Genomic DNA, 24,919 nt, shown 5'->3' with positions numbered 1-24,919 from the left:
CCAAACTTATAAAGCCCTATTTCAAGAATTTCGTGACGTGTTTGCCTGGTCATATGAAGAGATGCCAGGAATCGATCCAACAATTGTTGTTCATGAAATCAAAACTTAATCAGATGCTAAACCTGTTCGGCAACGTTTGCGTTAGATACATCCGCGAAAAGCTGTTGCTATTAAAGCAGAAATTGAGAAATTACTTCGAGCAGGTTTCATTTATCCAATTCCCTTAACGGATTGGGTATCGAATATTGTTCCTGTTAACAAAGAGCAAGGAATGATAAGAATATGTATCAATTATAGGGATATTAATCGAGCTTGTCCCAAAGACAGTTACCCAACTCCCTATATCGATCAAATCATTGATGATTGTGCTGGCAGTGAAATTTTCTCCTTTATGGATGGTTTTTCCGGTTACAATCAAATTAACATACTCCCTGCTGATCAACCTAAAATGGCTTTCATTTGCCCATGGGGGACATTTTCTTATTTCAAATTACCTTTTGGATTAAAGAACGCTAGAGAAACTTTTCAAATAGCTATGTCTTATGCGTTTCATGACATCAAGCACATTGTGCAGCCCTATCTTGATGATTTACCTGCCCATTCATTACGTAGAGTCGATCATTTCATTCATTTACGAGCAATCTTTATGAGATGTAGACATTATCGAATTAGGCTGAATCCACACAAATGTGTTTTCTGTATAGAAACGGGTCATTTACTGGGATTCGTTGTTTCAAAAGCCAGCATTCATTTCGATCCCTCGAAGGTTGAAGCTATTGTCAAATTGCCTCCTCCTTCGACTCTTCGCCAACTCCAAAGTTTGCAAGGGAAAGCAAACTTTTTACGTCGTTTCATTCCTAACTATGCTGAAATAACAAAGAGTTTTACCAGGTTTTTGAAACAGAATACTCCATTCTTTTGGGATGAGATAGCTGACAAATATTTTGATGCACTTAAACATGCGTTGACCCATGCACTGTTATTGCATCCTCCCAACTACAACCAGGATTACTTCTTGTACCTCGCCGCTTCTCATTCCACCATCGGAATGGTTTTAGTTCAGGAAGATGAATTCAATAGTGAACATGTGATTTACTATCTTAGTCGAACTTTGAATCTGACTGAGCTTAAATATTCACATGTGGAGAAATTGGCCTTGGCAGTTGTTCAAGCTGTCCAAAGATTTCGTCATCACATCTTACTACGCAAAACTACTGTAATTTCTGACTATAACCCTATGATCTATATTTTGACCAAACAATTGCTAGGGGGCAAGTATTCCAAATGGATTGTTATCCTACAGGAATTTGACTTGGAATTTGAAAAATCCAAGGCAAAGAAATATTTGGTATTTGCGGAATTGATGTGTGATTTCTCGCGTGCTGATACTGAAACTGTGGCGGAAGAGCCCATTGCGGATGAATCCTTGTTTCTTATCAATACTCTTGATCCATGGTATGGAGATATCATTGTTTATCCCCAAACCCAATCTTTTTGGACTGAAATTTCACGATCTCAGCGGCAGAAAATACATTTCCAATCCCAACAATACAAGATCATTAGAGATACACTCTATCGTCGTGGGGCGGATTCTGTTTTTCGACATTGTTTAACTCATGAAGAAGCTGAAAAGGTTCTAAATGACTGTCACTCTGGAGCATGTGGTGGTCATATGTCTGGGTATGCCACAGCCCAAAAGATATTGCGCACTGGTTATTTCTGGTCGTCTTTATTTAAAGATTGTATTTACGCGGTCTGAAAATGCCACAATTGTCAAATTTTTGATCGAAAGATGTGTGCTCCACCCGCTCCTCTCCACCCTATAATTGCTGTCGGTCCTTTTGAAAAGTGGGGTATAGACTTTATTACATGTAACCCTCACTCGACCGGGGGGCATGCGTATATCATCCTTGCAGTAGATTATTTTACTAAGTGGACCGAGGCGATGCCTACATTTTCGGTAGACGGAAAAACTACCGCAATTTTCATTTTCAATCATATAATTACTAGATTCGGTGTTCCTCAAGTGATTATTACTGATCATGGGAGTCATTTTCGAAACATCATGATGACTGAACTAACATATCAACTTGGCCTGCGTCACAATAGTTCTACTCCATATTACCCACAGGCTAATGGTCTGGTTGAAGCCATCAACAAAGTTCTAGTCATTATGATCCAACGAATCATTGGTATTCATAGGTCGAATTGGCATAACATGTTATTTTCAGCACTTTGGGCGTATCAAACCTCAGTAAAAACATCAACTAGTTTCACTCCTTTTCAACTGGTTTACGGTTTGGAAGCTGTGTTACCCATTGAATGCGGAATTTCGTCATTACAAATAGCCATAGAGTTACTCCCAGCCACTTCCAAAGAGGAGAAATGTTTGTTGTACTTAGCTCAGCTAAATGAGAATCGACGTGATGCTGCATTAGCGATCGAAACTCATGCCAAACGAATTAAAGCTCAGTACGATCGAAATGTTACACCTCGTAATTTTTCAGAAGGAGACCTAGTCTTATTATATGATCAAGCAAACGATAAGCTAGGGGCTGGAAAATTTGTACCTATGTGGCATGGTCCTTATGTTGTTAAGCGAAAGCTGCAAAAGGGTCCTATGAATTGGTAGATTTTGATGGTGTCTCTTTTGGTAAACCTAGAAATGGTCTTTATCTAAAGAGATATTATGCTTAAATCTAGGTGTGGAGATTTTAGTTAGATTAGTTTTTTTCTAGATGGTGTGTTTTATATTAGAAAAGTGTGCTTAGTTTAGAGAGTGTTTTTTATCATTATTCCTCGTTATCTTGATTTTACTCTTGATATTGCAGATGTCGACATCTCTTCAAACATACATTGGTTTCGCTGATGGTGCTTGTCGTAATACACGGAACATTTCTTACGCAGCTTGGGTTATCTATTCATCATCTGATGAGTTGGTATCTATGCATGGGGTAAGCCTCGGTCAAACAACGAACAACATTGCAGAGTATAGTGCAGTGATTGAGTTATTATCTGAATCCATCTCATTCGGGATTCAGAGTTTGATTGTTAGGTTAGATTCTGAACTCATTGTATTGCAGCTTAATAGAGTTTATGCCATTAGAAATCCAGTGTTATTAAGATTATTTTTGAGAGTTCGTCTCTTGGAACGTGAATTTGACTACATTGAATATCAGCATATTCCAAGATATTTAAATACATTAGCAGATGCAATTGCTTCTCGAATGTTAAATAGACATTTGCAATAATCAAATAGTAAATTTAAAAACATTCCATAACATGTTTTACAAGATAGCCAGTAATAGTGATATAGCATAGCATAAAAGTGTGTCAAATATACATCGTCTTCAATCATAGGTTGAAAAACACCTTATGATCGGCAAAAATGATAGTACAGGAAGCAAAAATGGCGTATGAGTGTACAAAGGTGATCATCCTATCACTGGTGATGATCACGATAAGAAACCACTGCTCATGCCACCCTACAAAGGAACCTCCTGAAAGGTCCTGGGACCCCAATCAAATAGCGCTGCAACCTAAGAGGAATATCATCTATGCTAGTCTCTGGAATATTTGTTGTCAAACGCTCTAGATGATTTTCCAATTCGGTTAGGGTCTCTGTAGATTCGTCTCGTGGGGCCGATACTGCTGCAGCTGGGTGTCTCCTCTCATAGGGCCATAGAGTGGCTGGTCACCGTGGACCCACATCTGCATTTGAAACTTTTACTCTCAGTTTTGGATGATTTAAAAAAAAAAAAAAATTAGTTAAAACTTAGAAAATGTTGAGAATGATTTTACCTGAATCATCCCACTGCTCTCCTGGTGGAAGAGTCATGTCTGGATCACCATGATAATCCATCCCAACATAAGGAAAATCCTGAATCACGAAAATTTGTTTCTCCAACCAATGGAAATACTCAGGCAGAAATCGAACAACCTCTGAACCCTCCTTAGGATGATGGGCCATAACTATAACCCAGCGCATTAGCTTAGTTTCTTGGGGAAGTCCAGCTCTAACAGAAAGATGCTATGGGACCAACATCGGGACCCTCTCTAGACCAAATCTCACAACTAGGAAACCATATCCAAAGTTTTTTAGTTGTCTGTTCTTTGCTCTAGTTAGTTGGCCTTTTACATTCGCCAACATAGCTTCGCACCAGTTGAAGATGGTGCCTTGATAATAGTCTACTACCATTCGCATTTGGGATCCGGTAGCCACATGCAGTGCTGCAGTTCCGCAGAGTCTGGTGACAGTAAATGCAATCACTTTAAGTTCAGGACGGGAGATAGTTTTGATATCGATCCCTTTGTCCTTTGTTTGGTCATTACAAAACTCTAGTCGGAGACTATTGACAGACTGGCCACCTGGCCTAGTTCCGAATAGAGATAATCGTTCACCTCTCTTGGGCAAACCAGTCAAGAAGTAAATGTCCTCTAGCTCCATTTCGAGCCGGTGGCCACCAATAATGAAACACTGGTCCTGAATATTCCACTTGTCCACCAGCCATTGCAAAAAGTCTACTTGGGCCCTCATGCTAGGTATGGCCCAGAATTTAAATAGCCCGCATGCTCTCAATGCATCTATTGAGGGTTGATGATTTATCGTGTCAAGGTCCACATCTTTGTGCTCTTGTTCCCATCAAATGAGCATTGTGTATATCCTACATTGCAAAAACAACGGATTAGAACATGTTAGTTCAAAGAATTTTTGGGCGGAAATGGAAAAAATTGAAGTTTCAAAACTTATTTTGCGGGGTTTGCACCCGCTAGTTAGGGACAGTGCGTAGGTTTGCACTCTTCCCAAGCATCAGGTGTGGGCCCCTGGCTCTTTCCTTTGTAGGAAAAAGTCGAGGTCCGCAGGTTTCGCATGTTGTGCCTGTGGACCCCCACAAGCGGTCTTTTAAACTAATTTTTTCTCTAAAAATCAAATTGAAAGCCTAAAAATGAAATTCAAATAGTTGAAATGCAAGATTAAAGTGATGTGGATTACCTAGAGCTGACAGTTTTCGTTTCCAATGGACAGATTTTCCGCAATCTTCACAGGAAGTTTCTTACCCAAAAGCTCTCTTTTCTCACTCTGAAGTCAAACGGTAAAAATGAATTTACAAAAACCCTTTTTATAAGATTTTTTGAATAAATAAATTTTTAATTTGTTTATTTTTTTACTTTAAAAAGGTAACTTTTTGATGTATTTTTATTTATTTTAAACAGGTAAGAGTAATGTTTGAGTTTTTTTGCAGAATATTGGATTTTTCAGGAAAAATTGATCATTTTCAACAAAAAACATTAGAGTCCTCTTTAAGCTCTTTTTTGACTCGTAAAATATGAAAAGATTTCCGAGTTTTTATTTTTAAGCTCATTAAAATGGAATTAAAAGAACGGTCCACTTACAGCTCTTTTCTGACCGTATAAACATGAAAATATTGCCGGGCTTTTTTCGTTTCAAGTTCGATATTGGTTATAAAATGACATGTCGTTGATCACTTTTTTACTTTTCGGATCAAAGACACTAATTATGAAAAGTACTCCTTGATCGTAATGGTCAAGCGGTTCTCTCAAGTATTATTTTATACTTTTTCGGGCTTGGGAGACACAAATTTACGAAAAAGGACAACCATTGAGTTTTCTTAAGTTTTTCTTCTGACTCCCTAAAATTGAAAAACGTCGAGTTTCTCCTATACTGGACTCATTAAAATTTAACAGTAAAGTACCTGTTCAATTTTAAACAAGGACGGACCACTCCTTCTTAGGGTTCGAATTTTAAACTAAGTTGGACTCATCCAAATGGTGAGCTTATAATCAAGCAAATGTTATCCTCCTCAAGCTTGTCAAAAATAAAGAGGTACTTGCCAGAAATGGTGGGGGAAAAGAGAGAAAAATGAACCTGTTTGTTATACTTTGTGTTTTAGAAAAGCATTCAACCACTCTTGAACATGACACTTTTTGTTCACCTGGGTTGAGAAATCCTTTGCCTAACAGTTAATCAAACCATATTGAAAGTCTTCAACTGGTTTCTGGGTATTAGCTTTGGGTCAATTGTCACCAAACCATATGCAGTGTCGTTATGTGTTCAAGAGGTCAGTTCGAATAAACCATTCATCTGCAAAATATCTGTCATCCATCTTGACCATCCCTGAGTTAGTCCTTGCCAAATATATTTCTTCAAACTTGATCTATGATTTCGTGTTGTGGGCTTGCCTACGACGGATCGCTTTCTATTGACTTCAGCTCATTATCTATAAAGATGATATAGAAATCGTTAGTACCTTGGAATCTGCATGCCTCAATGGCAGGTTTCTCGCCTTCGACGTCAGGTTGCATCATTGACCTTCGATCAAAGGATTCTATGACATGTTCAACATCAGCTCATCTATTCACATTTCATAGATTGTACTGAGTACTTTGAGAGCCACTGACATTACTGGTGGTTTCTCTCACACTTGTTAACAGTTCACATCATTGACTGGTAATCAAGTGGTTTCTACCATGTTTGACTTTGACACATTCATTCACATGGATAGAATCGTACTAGTTCAGGAAGCAGAAATCAAGACCCTGGATCTGGTTTCCACCATCCAGGCTGCGAGGAATTTTGTTATTCATTATACAGTGGACTATTCATAAACAGATGGCTACGCCCATACTGTGTCTACAAATGTCTATGCTTGTGATGTATTACAAAATCATTCCTATATCAGAGCAGTTTAGTATGTTTTCTAGTCAGTTTTGATCTGAGTATGGGAATTCCTACCTCAGTGATGATATGTTCACATATATATATTTTGTATTGAATGTTTTACAGGTTCCAACCAGGCTATCCACAAGATGATCCTTGAAATGATAAAGTACTTCACTCTTCATATATGAAAGACTTCTATTTTCATCTATTACAGACTTCGCACTTTAGGGGGCAATCTGTTACACTAAAAATTGTCACCATGACATTCTACAATCAGTGTGAGTCTATCACCACTCACACTTTCCTCCTTTGCAAGTCTTAAACCTCAGCTCTTCATGTCAAGCCTTGAAAAATAAGAGAAAGCCCTTAAAAATCTCTAAAACTCTAGTTTCGCACTTTCTCTTAGCATTACCTGCGGTCTCGCACCTATTGGTCATGTCTCCTGCGTACCTGACCACTCTGTTTCTGTGTAATGGGTGCGGACCCCTGTAAAAGTCAAAAAGGTGCAAGTACATTCTTAAAAACTCACTTTGGGTTATTTCTAGAAGCTTCTAGAGGGAATATTGAGGTGGCAAGTTCACTCCTTTAAGGTTCATGCATCCCATACCTTAAGGAGCTAACCCCTTGATGTGAGGAGCTTATCCCTTTAAAGGAGGACTCTATCCCTTCATAGGTAGACCTGTAACCTCCTTCCTTTGCACTATAAAATGAGGCATTGGGCTGGTTACTGAGGAGGTTGAAAGCTGAATATTTTTGAGGTGAAATGTTGTTGGAATTTAGTCTTCCTAATTGAGCTTGAGAGGAGAGATTACATACCTTTTTGATCTCATTAGGAAGAGTGTGAGGCTTGTCAAAGTAGATGAGGTTCTTGCTTGGACCCTGGGAGGAGCTTGTACAACATCAAGGCACCAAAGGTTGTAAAGTTCTTCTATTCTTAAAGTTAATACAATCAAGTTTATTTTTCTCAATAAGCTGTGTTTTATGGTTTATTTCATGGATTCCTTGATCACCATGATGAATATGATTTATTATATTAGCTATGCAGGTGTTATTTGATGTGTGCTTGTTTGTGATTGCAAGTTCTCAAAAGGAAACTCATTCGGATGGTCGAAGCGTGGCTGCCACAAACTAGCGTTGGACTTAAGGTAGGGTCTAAAACACCTCTTGGCTTTTATTTATAAATCGTAATATATTTAGAGAAAGGTAGATTTACTTGTCTTGCTTTTCGCTAGATATCTGTTAATACTAGGGAGATCGGTCTTGTCCACAAGAAAGATTTATCCGGCCGACAATTATGCCATTGAGTACATCAAGCAAATCGAAAACACACTAGGTGTGGTGACTTGGGACGACGAAAGGGATGAAGACAAAAGAGAAGGGGAGCTTCTCCAAACAAATGGAAAGAGGCGCATGATAAAGAATAAGTGACTTGTCATTTGTCAAATTTCTACACAGTAAATATTCACATTGAACTTCATATTAATGAATATTTTTATCTCATACATACTATATATGTTGGTTTGATTTCATCAGCAAATTTAGAAATTGAAGCCATCAAAAAATTCATTCTTTATAATATGGAAGCGACACAACTGTGGGTCGCATTGTACAAGCAGAAGAGGAGGAAAGGGGATAGTGACAGGAAATAATTCAAATAGTTGAATGGTAGAAGTGTGCCTTATATTTATCATTTAAAAGAAAATATGCCAATGACACGTCCTAACAGTTGGGTTGTTGATCAAGTCAGAGATAAATACGGTGCATCTGGTCGTTACCTGCATGTTGAAGACGACATGATAAACATAGGGATTGGGTGTAACAACTCGATAATAATTTCTTTCTGTACATTTTTAACTTCATAATGCACCTTTTAATTGTAACATCTATATTTTATATTTTAAATATGTTCGTGTTATTAGATAGCTGACAATATGATTTTTTCAGTTTTTTATAGGTGCATTTGTTTCCATATATGTGGGCATATGGACATCATTTTCACATAGAGGATGTCGATGATGGATGCATGGCACAAGACTATTGAATGGAAGTCAAGTTTGACCAATCTAGTCATGCTAGCCACCACAATCAAAACCTAATAAAGGGGCCATTAGGTTACATTAGAAAGATACAAGAAATCATTCAAGTGGACTTATCTTCATTCCAATGTGTTATTTTTAGGTGCAAGTTGTGGGATACCTTTGATCAGAATAATGTAAAGGAAGATTGCGATAGTGGGCTAATATCTATCAACTCTAGAAAGATGTGGCATGAAGCTAGTGAGCCTTATGTTTTTCCCAAACACAACAATTATGTGTTCTTTTACCCAGATGTGTTGGATAGGGATTAGTGGTTTGTATTAAGACACAACCCTTGATCAAAACATATTTTTGAGAACAATAATGTTAACATGCCAAGTGAGGAATATAATTAGGGTGATGACAAGAAAGAGTGATATGTACTTGTGTTATTTCATCATTTATACCATTGTTGTATGCTTTTGTTTTCTTTATTTTGCTAATTATATTTTTTTTTATTCATCTTGTTGGAATTTTATATAATTGGTAAGATTCACAAACGTTTTTACCATTTTTTTTTGTAGTGGAAATATTTTCACACTTAAAAATAAGTATTTCCAATTGTGTAATTTATAATTTTTTTTTTTTTTAACATATTTTTTTAATGTGTTTAAATCTAATTTACAGTATTTCGTTAGTAATATATCTTGTGTTCAAACCTCATTGAGTTGCTAAGCATGTGCACTGGCAAGAGACATCTGACTTACAAAAAAATAAAAAATATAATTTACAGTAGATTTCTTCTATAGGCTTTGGATAGACATAAGGATGGTTCAAAAGATTGTAATTCTAAGCATGAGGTATCAATTTATAACTATATTTTATTAAGATATCAATCTAAATATATTCATATTATTTCCTTTCTCAAATGATATTGTGACTATCAATCTAATTAAATAACTCACAAAGTGATAGAAAACAGATAAAAAGTGATAAAGAATAACTCACAAAGTGATAGAAAATAATTCACATGTTTTATCTTCAGGGTTACTTCAAAATCAATATAAATCATGTAGTGATAAATCTATGAGGACTTTAACAATGAAAAAATTGTTTATTAATATGTAAGATTAAATTCTTGACATGAGGTAAAGTCGTGTTTACTATATTTTATAAATTCCACCAACATTATGTAAACTAAAAGGAGGTCTTATGCATGTATAAAATGTTGATTATATTTTTTATGGACCTTAAGAGAAACAAATGGGCTTACATGGATGCACGAGAGGTTTTAATTTTTTTCTTCATGGATAATGGTAGAGTTTTGCCTTTTATTTTTAATGGTAATTATAAATAAAAGTTGAATTAATAAATACTTTATGTCTAAGAATTAAATGATAAATAATGTGATGGTGATTAAGAGACATTTGTTTGACTTTCTAATAGAATTGGTGATGAATTTTTCTTTCCTATTTAGATTATGTAAAATAAATATATATATATATTTTTATGTATTTATTAGTAAATTATTTAAAGTAGACATGTCTTTATCATTGTGAACATGATGTAATATAGCTAGGATAAATGTGAAAACATGAATTTTAGTGACTATTTCATGATAAGTAGGAGAAAAAATAATATTTCTTGAGTTGTTCATTAAGAAATAATCAAATATATTATTTGTCAAAAAGTTAAATCTAATATAGTATGTTTTTTGTATTATTAAACCCATCTTTATTATTAAAAAAAATTAAAATTGAACTAGTACAACAATGAATAAAGAACCAAAATAGCATCAAAATGTTATATCTTTATTACTAGAAAAATGTTCACTTGCCTCTTTAAGGGAGAACTTCCAATAGAGAAAATTCTCAACTACCTGTAACTTGACAAGCCTTATTTTGCATTTCTTGATCCTCATCTTTAAAGAGAGAAATTTTTAATTTAAATTGGTTAGAGTTGCTATATATTGAAAATCTCATAACTTTCGTGATAAATTAAATTTTATTAAAATATAATTTTTTAATTTATATTAAATCTAAATTAATTATAAAAAAATATGACTTAAATTTTTTAAATCATTAGTTTAAATTTAAAAAATTTAAGTCATACTTTTTTATAAACCAATATAGATATCTTAACAATGAATCTACCAAGAGCCGAGAGGGATTGAATCTCAATATATGAAAATCTCTTTTTTAGAATATAAAACTTGAAAAAAGTTGTACATGTCAAAATATTTAATCTCTTTTAGTGATTGATAAATCTGTGATTAAGATGGATCTATAGTACTAGTTTTCTTTTTTTTTTTAGATCAACCATAGTGTAATTTCTCACTTGTTAAATTGTATTTTTGAACAATTTATTACTATTAATATTTTATGTTAAAAATTGAATGAGTTACACATTCTTGTCTTATTAAGAAGTAACTAAATTATTTTACCTTTAATTATTTTTTCCTTGTGAGTATTGGAATATTTTACTAATTAGGTTAGAATGATTATGAATGAACTATCTATGGAATAAAAAAATATTTATTGTAATTTTACAATCATAGTTTCAACCATACTAAACTTTGTAATTTATAAAATTATCTTTGCATTTGTTTTTAAAGTCGTTTTACATGCAATTTCATATATAAAATTTTGATATAAGTTCTCCAATACATAATCTATAATAAATATTTTTTCATAAAAATAAACATCACGATGATAACCATCTAACAAGCATAAATATCATTTAAGATACACATTCAAATTCACTACCATCATCTAATTATATACACCTCTAGAACATATAAATGTTATTAGCTAGCACAAAAATCTAATAATTTAACAGGGCATCATCATTATGATCACATCTAACAAAAAACAAGCATTGTAATCTAACATTATCACCACACACATCCTCAAATTAATATATATCTCATGTCAAATAATTGCTATCACATACATATCTATCTGCAAGCACATTAAATGAACATTTCTAACATGACCTAACAATATACGCTTCAACACCAACATATAAATTAAGTACATAAACATGAAAAAAAAAATGCATCACACAAACATATATACAACAATTCAAATAACTGCATCAAGTCAAATAACTACTATCAAATATTTGATACAACATATGTAGTAGTGGAAACCTATTCTGTAGTAGAAGACGATGGATAGTCAAGTACTTCCTCAACTGTCGAACTATGATCAAGTGGAGGAGGAGGTGGTCAGTCTGCTCTCTCAAGAGAAAAATGAGGCATGTCGTCTAGCTACGGGATGTGATCATTAGGAAAATTATGAGGGGGTGTACTACCAGAAGGATCACTAACACCCTGACCATGATCCAATGGGGTAGTACTACCAGAAGCATGATCACCACCCTTATCATCATGATTCGATGGAGTAACAATGTGTGAAGACTCATGTGATGTATCTGGCGCTACATGCACTGCATCCCTCCTCATTGCCACTAGCTTGCTAGCTCCGATGATATGACACATAAGAATCATCATATTGCGTGAACAATACTTCAAGAGATCCACAAACTTAGGATATGTGCTGATGTCTCGAGCCCTCGTAGGGAAAACTCCATCCCCAAGCAAAACTATAGACAATCAGTCACAATAGTTCATCCCAAATCTCAGACAAACCCTACGGGTCTGGATGTCCACGTTGCTTTGCATTTGAGGGCCTCATCCTCTTGGGCCTCGAAAATATCCTCATCTTCTCCCTCCAGTGGGGGAGGAGGCATGTCCCCAAGGAATGCGTTGATGTCTACAAAATATATAGTACACAACGATAATTAGAAAATTTCTCAAGATGGTTCACGAACATTTAGTGACCGCTATATCCACAGGAAAATCCAAGTAGATCAACTAAAAAGGATCTACCCACCGACCAAACTAGCAAGGCCTAACCCCAAGGGCGTCGAGGAGGATTTACCCTGTGACCTCCCGATAGGCGAGGCACTTAGCAACATGACAATAATTAGAAATTTTCATTAAAAAATTTAATTAAATAAGTTAAAGAACGTGCTAGAATAAATTTTATTCTATTTAATTAATACAATAAAGTGAAACTAGATTAATTTAAAGAAAGCACTAATATTATCTGTCTCATATGCAAGCTCATCCAGTGTGAAGAATATGTTGGGACATTATCTCCAATCCATACCTGCGTACAAAAACGATAATAAGATAAATGCGTGGTCATCCTCACTAGACGGTAGCGCCAATGCCCGGGGGGGAATCCTGGCTGGATACTCTAGCAGGCCTCTCTTGGGCATCATCTGGCCCCACATGCGCATTTTCACCTCATTCATTGGCCTAGGAGGGTGATGGTAAAATGTAGGCCTTGTCTTTGGAAACCTCTCAAAAAATAAACAAAAAAGCTTTGAAGCGAAAGGGAAGTTCGTCCTCCCATGTATCATTGCACGTCATTTATCTAAAGCCCTACAAACTACCTCAAAAAAATGGTAGACCACTTGGTATATCATGGCACATGCATCAAAGAATCAACATAAAACAAAAGAGGGAAATTAACGCACTACCTACACTATTATAGTGTGCAATTACAATCACTAATAATGAGAGGCACCTAACCTCCTGTGCAGCAAAAGAAGAAATCCATAGATGTTTTCCATGCACCTGAAAATTTGTTGGATGAATTACATGACCCCCAACATATCTTTGAGAGTAGACAAGCTAACTCTTTGTTGCAACCCCATGGGGGACATTAGGGAACTCAGGAAAATACTACCCTCTCCTAGATAAGACAATGATAAAACATATGTCCTCCTCAAGGACCTATACCATGTGTTAGGATCAACATAAAAATACTGTTGGTGGACATCCCACTGATGGATTAGTTGTTCCAGTGAGCCAGAGTGCACCTTTAGGGATTTAGCCTCCTCATAGTAATTAAGGAGGCATACATTCCTTAAGAGCACTTGGGTCACTACGCTAGTAGGGTGAGGGTATAAATCCCCTCCCATGGTTGGATCATATTGTATTAATACACCATTTCTCCTGCTCCTGCTGCTGCTCTATCTGCCGACGTCTCTGCAACATGATTGACATATAAAATACATCAACGCCATACACAAAACATAATTTTTTTTTTTAAATGGAAAATGTATTGATAAATATGGACACATAATTTTCAATTAAAAAGAAAAAAATCATCCCTAGTGCATCCAAAAAACAATAATGCATCGACTTTGATGCACTACCAAACAAAAGAGCACTAACATCAGTGCGCATATACATATGAAACACCTCTTTTGGTCCACATAAGTACATTTACAACATGGTGCGTCACAACCTTACATACTAGTGCATATGTATAACCTTTTCGTACCGATACGAAATGTTCAGGTTATAGAATGCACCGAGCTATATTTTTTTCATATTATGTTTGTGGTGAATTTGGTAAATATAAATGCACTAGGAGTAACTAAAAAATGTACACATCGATGTGCAATTTATAACTTTTCTCATTGCATTTTAATTTAAAAGTTGAACTAACAACACTACAGTGCGTTAGGTTCACCCTCCGAATTACAGTGTACTGTTATTGGTGCGAGCCGAATCTATCGAAGGCACCGCATAGGAAAAAAAAATAAAAAACGATGGATTTTGGAGCTATTTTGCAATTCTAATGTGCTAAAAAATTAGATTAGAGAGAAACATAGACATTAATTGGACATTTGGTCGTCAGGGAGGCATAATTGACACGTGAATGAGAAAAACAAATTTCACCACCGTTTGAGAAAATTGGAAAGTCACGCACTAAGCACAGTACGAAGGATGGTGATCTAAATCTTGGGGGAGGCCCCCAAAATCTGAAAAATTGAAATGTTAGAAAAAAAGAACACACAATAAACAAAACCACAAAGATATTTTTTATTAAAAGCGAGAATAACTGTAAGAGCTACATTGTGGTGGATAATCTATCCTTTTACAAAATGCTTCTTGTTACTTATAGTATTTTTTTAGTTACAATACCATGGATAAATTGCGTGGGTGGGTAAATACCATGGGTGAATGAATACTATGGGTGGATGCGACTTAAAATACCATGGGTGGATGCCACTTTCCATTTGGATCACTCATACCCCCTTAAAAAGCAATGGTTCCCATTGCGTGAAGTTCCCTCCTGAGAAGCTTTTGTTGAATATGAAGGGCCACAGAAGAGAAGGGTTTTGTGTGGTTATCCCATAACCGCGATGAAAAAATATCCGAGGATAAATATACCCTATAATGCTTGTGAGCAACTGTGATAATGACAGTGTGCAGTCTAGCAAATGGACTTCGATGAAGTGTGTTTGTGTGGATGACCTATAACCATGACAAGTGAAGATCTGAGGATAGAGATACCTTGTAATGCTTGTGACCAACTGTGATACTAACAATGTGCAGCATAGCAAATGGACTTCGATGACAAGGGTTTTGTGCACTTGACCCATAACCTTGATGAATGAAGATCTGAGGGTAGAGATATCCTATAATGCTTGTCGCCAACTGTGATGTTAACAATGTGCAGCCTAGCAAATGGACTTCGGTGGCAAGGGTATTATGTAGTTGACCCATAACCAGGATAAAATAGTTTGCTTATTGGTTTTCTTAGTAGAATTCTGGTGGCTTATCTTCATAGATCCTCATAAGACCCATTGCAACAAATCTATCAAGAAATCCATGTGCTTCTATCATGCTTAAATGGAACACCTTTTCTAAACAAGACATCTCAACCATATGATTTGAAACTAGGTCCACTCCTATTTTTAATGCTCTTGAAGCTAGCATGAGATCGAAATATGAATATTTTGTTTCTCCGACATTCAGGGCAAAAAATAAGTGAGGAAATACTAGCATTAGGTGTATAACATAGGTCACACGAACAATGTTATTCAACACAACATTGCAAGGAAATCCCAAGTTGGTTTCAAAATTGGTTGGGACATCATCCATAGTTTCATCTCCAAAAAATCTTGTAGTTATGTATACAATTGAGCACAATGCCAATGATGTGCCAACAGTGGGTTGCGTTTTTTAAGGATCTTCAAGTTTTTTGTTGAACATTGTAATAATAGATATAAGAAGTCTCTATAACTGTTACCACAATGAAAAGTTTCAAAAACGAAGTATGATCCACAATATCTGAGAACAATCATAGTGCTTGGACGATGCCATAAATTGTGATACCAACAATGTGTGCAACTAATAATGCAGAAGTAAATTTCAAAGAATCCACTCTCTTGAAAGACATCAATAGAGCCAAAATAAGGACTATGGTGAGCTCTAGGATTGAAACACATCCCTTCCTCCAATGAAATCCAAACCATTCTTCAAGTATACCGGCATGATGCATGCCATTTGGTGAGGTTCCAGATAACACACCATATATGACAATCATATAGACAATAAGAATGCCCAAATTTTTAATAATAACATGGGTCTACAACATCTTCCCAGTTTTCCCAAGGGTGCCTCCCATGATGCCACCATAGGAAGTTGTTGCCCCGTCTTTGCTAAACTTTAAGAGAATGAAAACGAAGATAATGAGTAGATTGTTGAGGATGGATCCCAAGAGCTGCCATGGGAAAATCACCCTTGTCAAATAAATATAAAACAATGTGGCCACTGCCACTATGTAGAAGAATATGTTGTGGATAAACGATGAGGGCTTGAAAACAAAATGTGGTTAGATCCACAAAGCTGCCAATTAAGGTTGAGATGAAGGTAACAATGTACCAAGTACCCACTTTTTGGAGATAGCAAAAATCATTTGATTTTGAAAAGCATTGATTCATAATACACCTTTTTTTTAACATTCTTTTGAAACTTTAATTTTTCTTACGTATCAGGTATGAACATTCTTTTTAAAATGTTACTAATTTTCATGCTAATTTTGAAAAGTGTTGATGCAGTGTCAACCTGTTTTTTTAGAGGGCTTCTTTTTGATACTTTTTTTTAAATGTTGGTGATTTTCATGTGGATTTTGAAAAACATGTATAACAATTTTTTAAGACATATTTTTGACGCTTTAAATTTTCTTATGTCCTAAGTATATATATATATATATATATATATATATATATATATATATATTTATATATATATATATATATATATATATATATATATATATGTTGATTATTTAACCATTTTTCAAGTTGTCTTATTCCTCTTCATGTTTTTCATCCTAAGATATTTGGTTTTTAAGGGTTTTCCAAATTTTTGTTTTTTGTTTTCCTTTACTATGTTTTTTTATAATGAAATTTTTAATTTTTTTGCAAAGTTTAAAAAAATAATAAAATAATATTTTGAGGTTAGGATTTTTTATTTTTATTTTTATTTTTATTTTTTAATTAATATTTCAATACACATAAAATAATTGTCACTAAAAAATAATAATTTTAAAAACTGGACAAAAAATACACATTTTGCATATAGATATAATTAAAAAAATATGTATTTTAGGACATTTTCACTAAAAATGACATGTTAAATAAATTTTTTATGGAAAATTTGAATAGTTTTTTTTTTTTTTTTTTTGGAAAAATAATAAATTTTATGAATTTTATATAAAAATGATGACATTTGAAAAATAAAAATTCCCAAAAAAATTACTGAAATAAAATTTGAAGTAAAAAAAAAAAAAAAAAAGAATAAATTAAAACATACAATTTAAAAAAAAGGATAAAAAATAGAAACATAAAAAAATAAAAAATTAAAAAATACAATTAAGTTATAAAAAAAACCATTAAAAACAAAATAAGAATAACGAAAAAAACAAACATTGAAAAAAAATAAAAAACATAAATAAATAAAACAATAAAACAAAAAAATACATTAAAAAAAAAACAATCATAAAAAATGAAAGAAACATATATAATTAAGAAAACAAAAAAAACACATATATAATAATAATAAATAAAAAAATATAAAAAAATATAAAACAAACATTATAAAAAAATATTATAAAAACAATATAGAAAATTAAAAAAAAAAATTGCACCCTCGAGCCAGTGGGTGGCGTCAAATTGATTCTCGAAATCGGGTTGAGCCCACGCAGGGGCCTGAGCGTTTGCCGCCCTGGGCGGGTGAAGCTGCGCAGCAATGCCTTGGGTTCTTGGGTGGGCTAAAGCTGATTCCCGGAATTGATCTAATCCTGCCCAGGGGCCCGAGGGTCCACCCACCTAGAGCAGAGACACCTCAAACCCCTAGGTAGGCTCAACTCGATTTTGAGAATCGAATTGGCTTGCCCATGGCCCCAAGGTGCTGCAATTTTTTGTTTTGTTTAATTTTTATTTTTTTTTTTAATTATTATTATTTTTTTTAAATTTTAATTAGTTTTATGTTTTATGTTTTTTTTGTTATTTTTATTTTTTTATTCCTTAATTTTTTTAATATTTATTTATTTATTTAAATGTATTTTATAATTGTTTTTTATTTTTAGATGTTTAATGTTTTTTATTTTATTATTTTTTATTAAGTTTTTTCTAAAATGTTTTTAATTATTTATATATATATATATATATATATATATATATATATATATAAAAATGTATTATTTAGTTATCTATTTTAATGTTTTTTATTTTTTAAACAAAGTCTTTTGGTAGAAATCACATGAGAGAATTTTTTGGCATGAGAGAATTTTTTGGCCCAAAGTTTTTTATTTTGTTTGTTTTTGTTTTTTTAATTGTTTGATAAAGTATCATTATATATATATATATATATATATATATGTTTCTTTGGTTTTTTTCTTTATTTATGTATATATATATATATATTTTTTTTTTTTTTTTTTTTTTTCTTAATTTGTTTTTTTTGTTTTATTTTTATGTTTGATTTTTTTTGTCTCTCTCACACACACACACACACATATATATTCTAATATATAATTTTATTTATTTATTTATTATTTTTTTAACTTTTATTTTTTTGTTTTTATTTATTATTATTTATTTAATTTTTTGTTTTCATTTTTCTTTTGGAAATTTAAGGTTTGTTAGAGTTATGATATTTTATCTTTTACACCATTATTTCAAAATCTTTAGTTCAGCATTAACACTTATCGTTTTCAGGGTGTTTTTGCACAAAAAAAAAATGGTTTTCAATGATATTTTAAAATAATGTTGAAAATTTACCCTAAAAAAGAAGAAGTTATTCCAACATCAACACTTTTCATTTTCAAGCCGTTTTTCATTGTTTTTGGGGTTTTTTTGGCTAAATTTATCATTTTGAGTTTACAGTTCTCGTATTATAGTTTACATTGTTAAGTGTTGTTAAAATTACATGGAATGTAAACAACGAAATAGAAAGATAAGCATTTGATTGCGTATATTATTGACATTATATATATTTATAGTACATGGTGTGATCTTTGGATTCATATTCCAAATGGTCTCTTGGACGCCGGTGGCTGTTCACATTCCACACCAACCCATAGAGGATTAGGTGTCCAACATTCCCCCCTTAATCTGAAGGGGTATGTATGAGTCCAAGAAAAGAGTTGTAATACAAAATGTACAAAAATGAATGGCAGCACTAGGCTGAATGTGCTCTCTGAAATGCTGGTATAAGGGGGGTGGTTTAAGGATGACCACCAACACTAGAACGGTTAGTGCAGTTCCTGGAACTCTTCCAAATCTGGCATGAAGTAGAGGTATTTTGCTAGAGAAGTGCTCCTCATGTTTTGAAGAAGGAAACCTTCAACCTTGAAAGGGAGGTCTCAACCCGCATAAAAAGGGAGAACCTCAACCTAAAAAGGGAAGTCTCAACTTGTAATGGTTTAAGGATGAGCACCAACTCTGGAATGCTTAATGCAATTCCTGGAAATCTTCCAAAACTAGCAAGAAGCTGAAGTATTCTGCTAGAAGAAGTGTCCCCAATTCTTTGAAGAGATGTCTCAACCCTGCTTAGATAGTTTACGGTTGATCATCAACCGAAGCCATGCTTAGGGGCACCTTTTTATTTGGCTACAACTCTAAATATGGTATGGCAGGTTGTGGCTTAGGCTTGCTGGTTGTGGCTTTGAATTTTGTAGATGACCATCACTTCCCCTCCTGCCAGATACAAGGTGAGATGATGGAGAAAACTCAACTGCAAGATTGTTCAATACTCTAGAACAAGTTCTAACATATGACTGAAATATCTTCTTGGCTGTTGAAGCCCATTGCTAAGAAGCAATCCATCGAAGATGAATCTTTGTTCTTGCAGGAGGCTTGTTTTTAAAGCATCTGTTTGAACAATGAGTATTTTTATGACAATGCTCACATGAATGAATATCAAAACATTGATCTTTCAAATGGCCAACTCAGTCGCAAAGTTGGCATTTAACAATCTGTTGTGGTTGCTGTGGAAGAGGAGCATGATCTAGAATAGATGAGGATGAACTGTCATAAATAAACCCAACAATTTGAAATTTAATGGGCTTGGAATAGTCTAGAATATGAAAGGATGCCTCCTTATCATATCCAAGACTTGTTATGTGCTTGTTGTTGACAAGCTCTTCCTAAGGTCTGATGATTGGTTTGGGAAGTGTATGTTGAATTTCTACTTCTGCATTCAAACCTGCTCTTCTACTGGGTTCAGTGATTTGAACAATTTCTGATCGCTGATTACAATCAAGTTTGGACTAAAAAATGGGATTATTCGGAACAAAAACAAGTCCAGAATCATGACTACACTGCTATAGCTCCTCTTGTTGAAGTTGTGATTCAAGCTGCAAGATATCTATTTTTTCTTGTGCATTTTGCAAATAATTTTGAATGTCAAAAATAGTTTCTTTGCTGACATTTACCATCCCATCAACAATGGAATTTATTAGGATATTTAATAACTTTAATGCATCTTCAAGTCTGGTCATTGTATCAATAGATAAACCCTGATATGCAAATGTTTTTTTTGCCACAATGTTCTCCACTGTGAGTGATTGTCATAAGTTTAGTAACTGTTCATTGCTTTTAAGGCTTCCACATGCACTAACAATCTCCAAATAAACTTGTATTTTCCAATAGAAACTCAGAAATTAAATGCAATAGCCTTTAATTGACAAATCCTATAGAATGGACATTTCTCATTCAAAAACTTAATTGTACAATGGGAAGATTGGAATACAAAACCTGATAATTAAATGATAACCAACACAAATCACTACATTTGCAATTATTAGTCCACAAAATGGCACCTCAACATCTGTTTATGATGTATGCTACCTAGGAAATGGAAGCACAAGTTCCCGCTTCACCACAATCCTTGTATCATCATCAAACCACACTCATTCAACCCCTGAGATAGAACACAGTCCCTTTAATGCAACTACAACAATAACAAAAGGTTGAATGATACATATAGTGTTCTCTTATACTATGATGCACTTTGTGGTGGAGACAAACGCAACAAGATTCTAAGCTTGCTCAACTTCAAACTCAATTCTACAAGACAACAAAGGAAACAGAATAGTTCCCCTTAAGACTGTTGGGAAGAATTACTTCATCTGTGGGACTTTTGGTCATTGCTTTGGAGGAATGAAGTTCAACGTCTCTGTTCTTCAGAGCCACATGCCAGCAACCAACTCTACTTCTAATTCACCAAACACTACCACTACTTCGAACTCAACCATCACTTATTAAAAATTATGGTATTGTTATTAAAATTCCCAGGAATGGTTTCAAGATCGAGCTTAAGGAATGGCAAAGTGAATGCATTCAATTTAACAACGTCAACCATTCAATGGAGGGAGTGGAGTTCAATGGTGGTTGATACTAGCTGCAATGGTGGGATTCAATCTATGGAGATCACAATAGGATTCAACGTGCACTACGGGATTAAAGTGATACCATTCAACATGCCATAGCGGTAACTCCAGGAAGCGCAAGTGATATATTTAGTGGCATTCAGTGGTGGGATTCACACTGAGAATAGCCCAAGCTATATTTGCATATTGTTGCTACCCATGACTACAATGGATTTGAACAGGTCAGAGGCTTCGTTGCCTAGGGAAAGCAACAACACGCCGCTCAAGCTAGGAGACATGTGTAGGAGTGTTGACATGTGCCCCAACATAGCTGTTAGGGCTATGAAGTGATTGCGTAGAGTTGTAGCATCACAACCCAACCAGGACTATAATGGGTGGTTTTCATCCAGGTGGCTAAAGTGCAGGGAGGTGTAATTGAAGAGCTCCCTGGAGGATGACAATGGACTTTATGATGAATATGTATTGGTTTTCTCTAGTTTGTGGGATCACATAAGTTATTGCCCACCCATATGTACTAGTCAATTCATTCACTTAGATAACACTCTAAAAATATTTTTGATCCAACTATCGACAAATTTCCATGACTTCCATTTTTATTTTTTGACTGGGCCTCTCTTCCGTTGCCATTACTTGACTTCTGAGAAAAAATTCCCAATTCAGAGAAAATACTTTTATTTTAGCAAACTCCTGATTTACAAAATATTATTCAGTTACCACAGATCCATAACAAGAAGCTTGAAATATTCATGTGGCAAATCAAACCTTCATTTGAATTGTGAATTATTCCCTATTGTTTTGCATGATTTTGAGCTTAAACGACAATAATTTCGCTTATGTTGCAGTTTTACCATAATTTTTTCAACTTTCTTGATTCAAATGTTTCCGATTCTGCATTTGGAGTTTATTAAGGCATGCACACTAATGTGATTCCACCTCGATCCCTGTAGATTAGATCAAATCCAACAAAATGATATATAGATATAAATATCCGTGTGCATGTGGAAATATGAAATTCCTTGATCATGCAAGGACGAATAGCTAGAGCTTGGACCCACTATGTGTAAATGGAATAAGAAATGACCAATAGTTGGAATTTATTGTGAGCAGATATGAGAATTTCCAACGGAGACCCTTGAAACCTTGATCGCATACTCTGATACCACTAATCTAGATCTTGGGGGAGGCCTCTAAGATTTGAAAATTTGAAATTTCAAAAAAAGAGAATACATAGTAAACAACACCATAAAGAAAATTTGTATTAAAAAAGAGAATAATTGTAAAAGATACATTGTGGTAAATACCATGGGTGGATAAATACCATTGGTGGATGCCACTTTCCATTTAGATCAGATGATAAGCAAGAGAAGCATCAACGTCGGGGCGGTTTCATGAGGAAAGTGTGGCACCGACACTTTAGAGCTCTACAATACTACAAATGGTAAAAATGGAATTGACGGCCACATGAGGAAAGAGTGGCACTGACACTTCAAAGCTCTACAGTACTACAAATGGTAAAAATGGAATTGACGGCCGATATTTTTTTTCTTTTTCTTCTAACCCTTTTTTGGTGTTTTATTATAAAAACAATGGTGCGGCCTATTTGCAAGAGTACGTTTTATTTATTTATTATTATTATTATTATTATTATTATATAAATTAAAAAACCTATTGCAGTTCTCTTGCTAAAATACACCAAGGTGTTTCAATACGTGAACCGCACTGGTGCTTCGTGGAAATATAATACCGCATTTTTTTAAAATTAAAACCCCCCTGGTGGTGTTATTTATAGGGTGCACCAGGGTGTTTTAATACATTAACTGTACCAATGATTCATGGGAATATAACTGCATTTTTTTAAATTAAAAACCTAAAAGCGATGCTCTTTTTAAGTACACACTAGGGCGTTTAAATACAAGAACAACACTGGTGCTTCTAGTTGATATAGCATTGATACAGTGAAAAGAATTTTAGGACCTACATTTTGAAAATTTAACCTTGTTCCAGTGCTACCAATAATGTACGCATTAGGGCGTCATCATAGGATAACACTAGACTGGGAAAAATGATGTTTAAGACCTACATTTTTGTAAATTTAACCTTTTTTTGGTGCTATTGATTAGTGTATGCACTTACAAGTTTTTTATTTAACACACCATTTTTTTTTAAATAAATTTGTGATGGTGCACTATGTTCTATTAGGCACTTGTGCTTATATGTATAGTAAAATGCCGATGCGTTTATATATTATAGATGCACCGTTAAAAAACATTCGATAAAACATCCACTCACCCACCTCCACTACAAATGGATTTTTGGGCTATTTTTATAGGGGCTTTCATAAAAACCTTCGCTAGAAGGTCTTTTCCTTGTAGTGTCACATACATGGTGATGATCACATCTCAGTTGATGGCACAAATGAAGGGTTATGTTAGTCATGTGTTGGATGCATATGGGATCAAGTGACTGCAATATGAAATGACGGAGCTGTCATCTCACACCCTAGTATTCTTTGCTAATTTGGGACCTCAGTTGGGCCAAAAAAGCATAGGACTCTGCCAATGAATTTGGCAACTCCCATGGAGTGACTTCACCTAATTTTACATGCTAATCCTCTTTAATGGCATAACTAGATTACATGTTAGTGTTTATCTTTGTTTTGAATTCTACATTTATAATTCGGGTCCCTAGTCTGGGTGAGAGAGTGACAAAGTTATTGAATCTACAACTAAAAGATGTGTTTATGTTCCTTGTGATATGATTCAACCATTGAAGGGTGATTGAGGAAGAACCTCAAAAAACGAAAGGGTCATTGGGATGTGTGAGGTTCGTGGTCCTCTGAGCCATTCTATCTCTGAGAAGGTTCATGGAATGTCTGACCCAAAGCTTCTATGTAAATTGGGCAACATGCAAGGCTGAAGGCTCACCCATGGCTCAATACAAGTACAAGCAAGCTATTGAAGGTATAAATAAGCCAAACATATGAGGCTAGGGCAACCAATGGAACGAGAACAAGATACAAGTTGGCAACTAAGGAAAGTGACGATTCTTTGTATTAATTATCCTTGTTTCTGTGAAAGAACATCTAATATAAGGAAAAAGGGAGTGTTTTGAGAAACACAAAGGCCCATCCCTACTTACTCTTTCCTATGTGAACCAATATTTGGTTTGGAAAAGACTGAGAATGTGGTGCCAGCTGCAAAGAGAAGTGCACCAAATGTAAGTGTAAGGAGAGAGGCATACAAATCTTAGAGAAAATGGAAGCAATGAAATTGGATATGCTCGTCATAATTATGAAACAACAAGAGCAACTTACAAATACTGTTAATATGATGGAGTAAGTTCAAGACTTGAAGGGAAGGCTAGCTAGACAAATGGATGAAACTGAGGGACTATGCACATAGATTATGACATTATAGGACCAAATCTATACACTAACTCTCAACCTCAAGGAGTCC

The sequence above is a fragment of the Pinus tabuliformis genome, chromosome 6 (assembly GCF_031772625.1).
Source record: "Pinus tabuliformis cultivar Carrire ecotype Pingquan chromosome 6, CPIR1, whole genome shotgun sequence".
In the NCBI taxonomy this organism is placed as follows: domain Eukaryota; kingdom Viridiplantae; phylum Streptophyta; class Pinopsida; order Pinales; family Pinaceae; genus Pinus; species Pinus tabuliformis.
The sequence above is the reverse complement of the archived record's forward strand: the minus strand, read 5'-3'. Positions refer to the sequence as shown.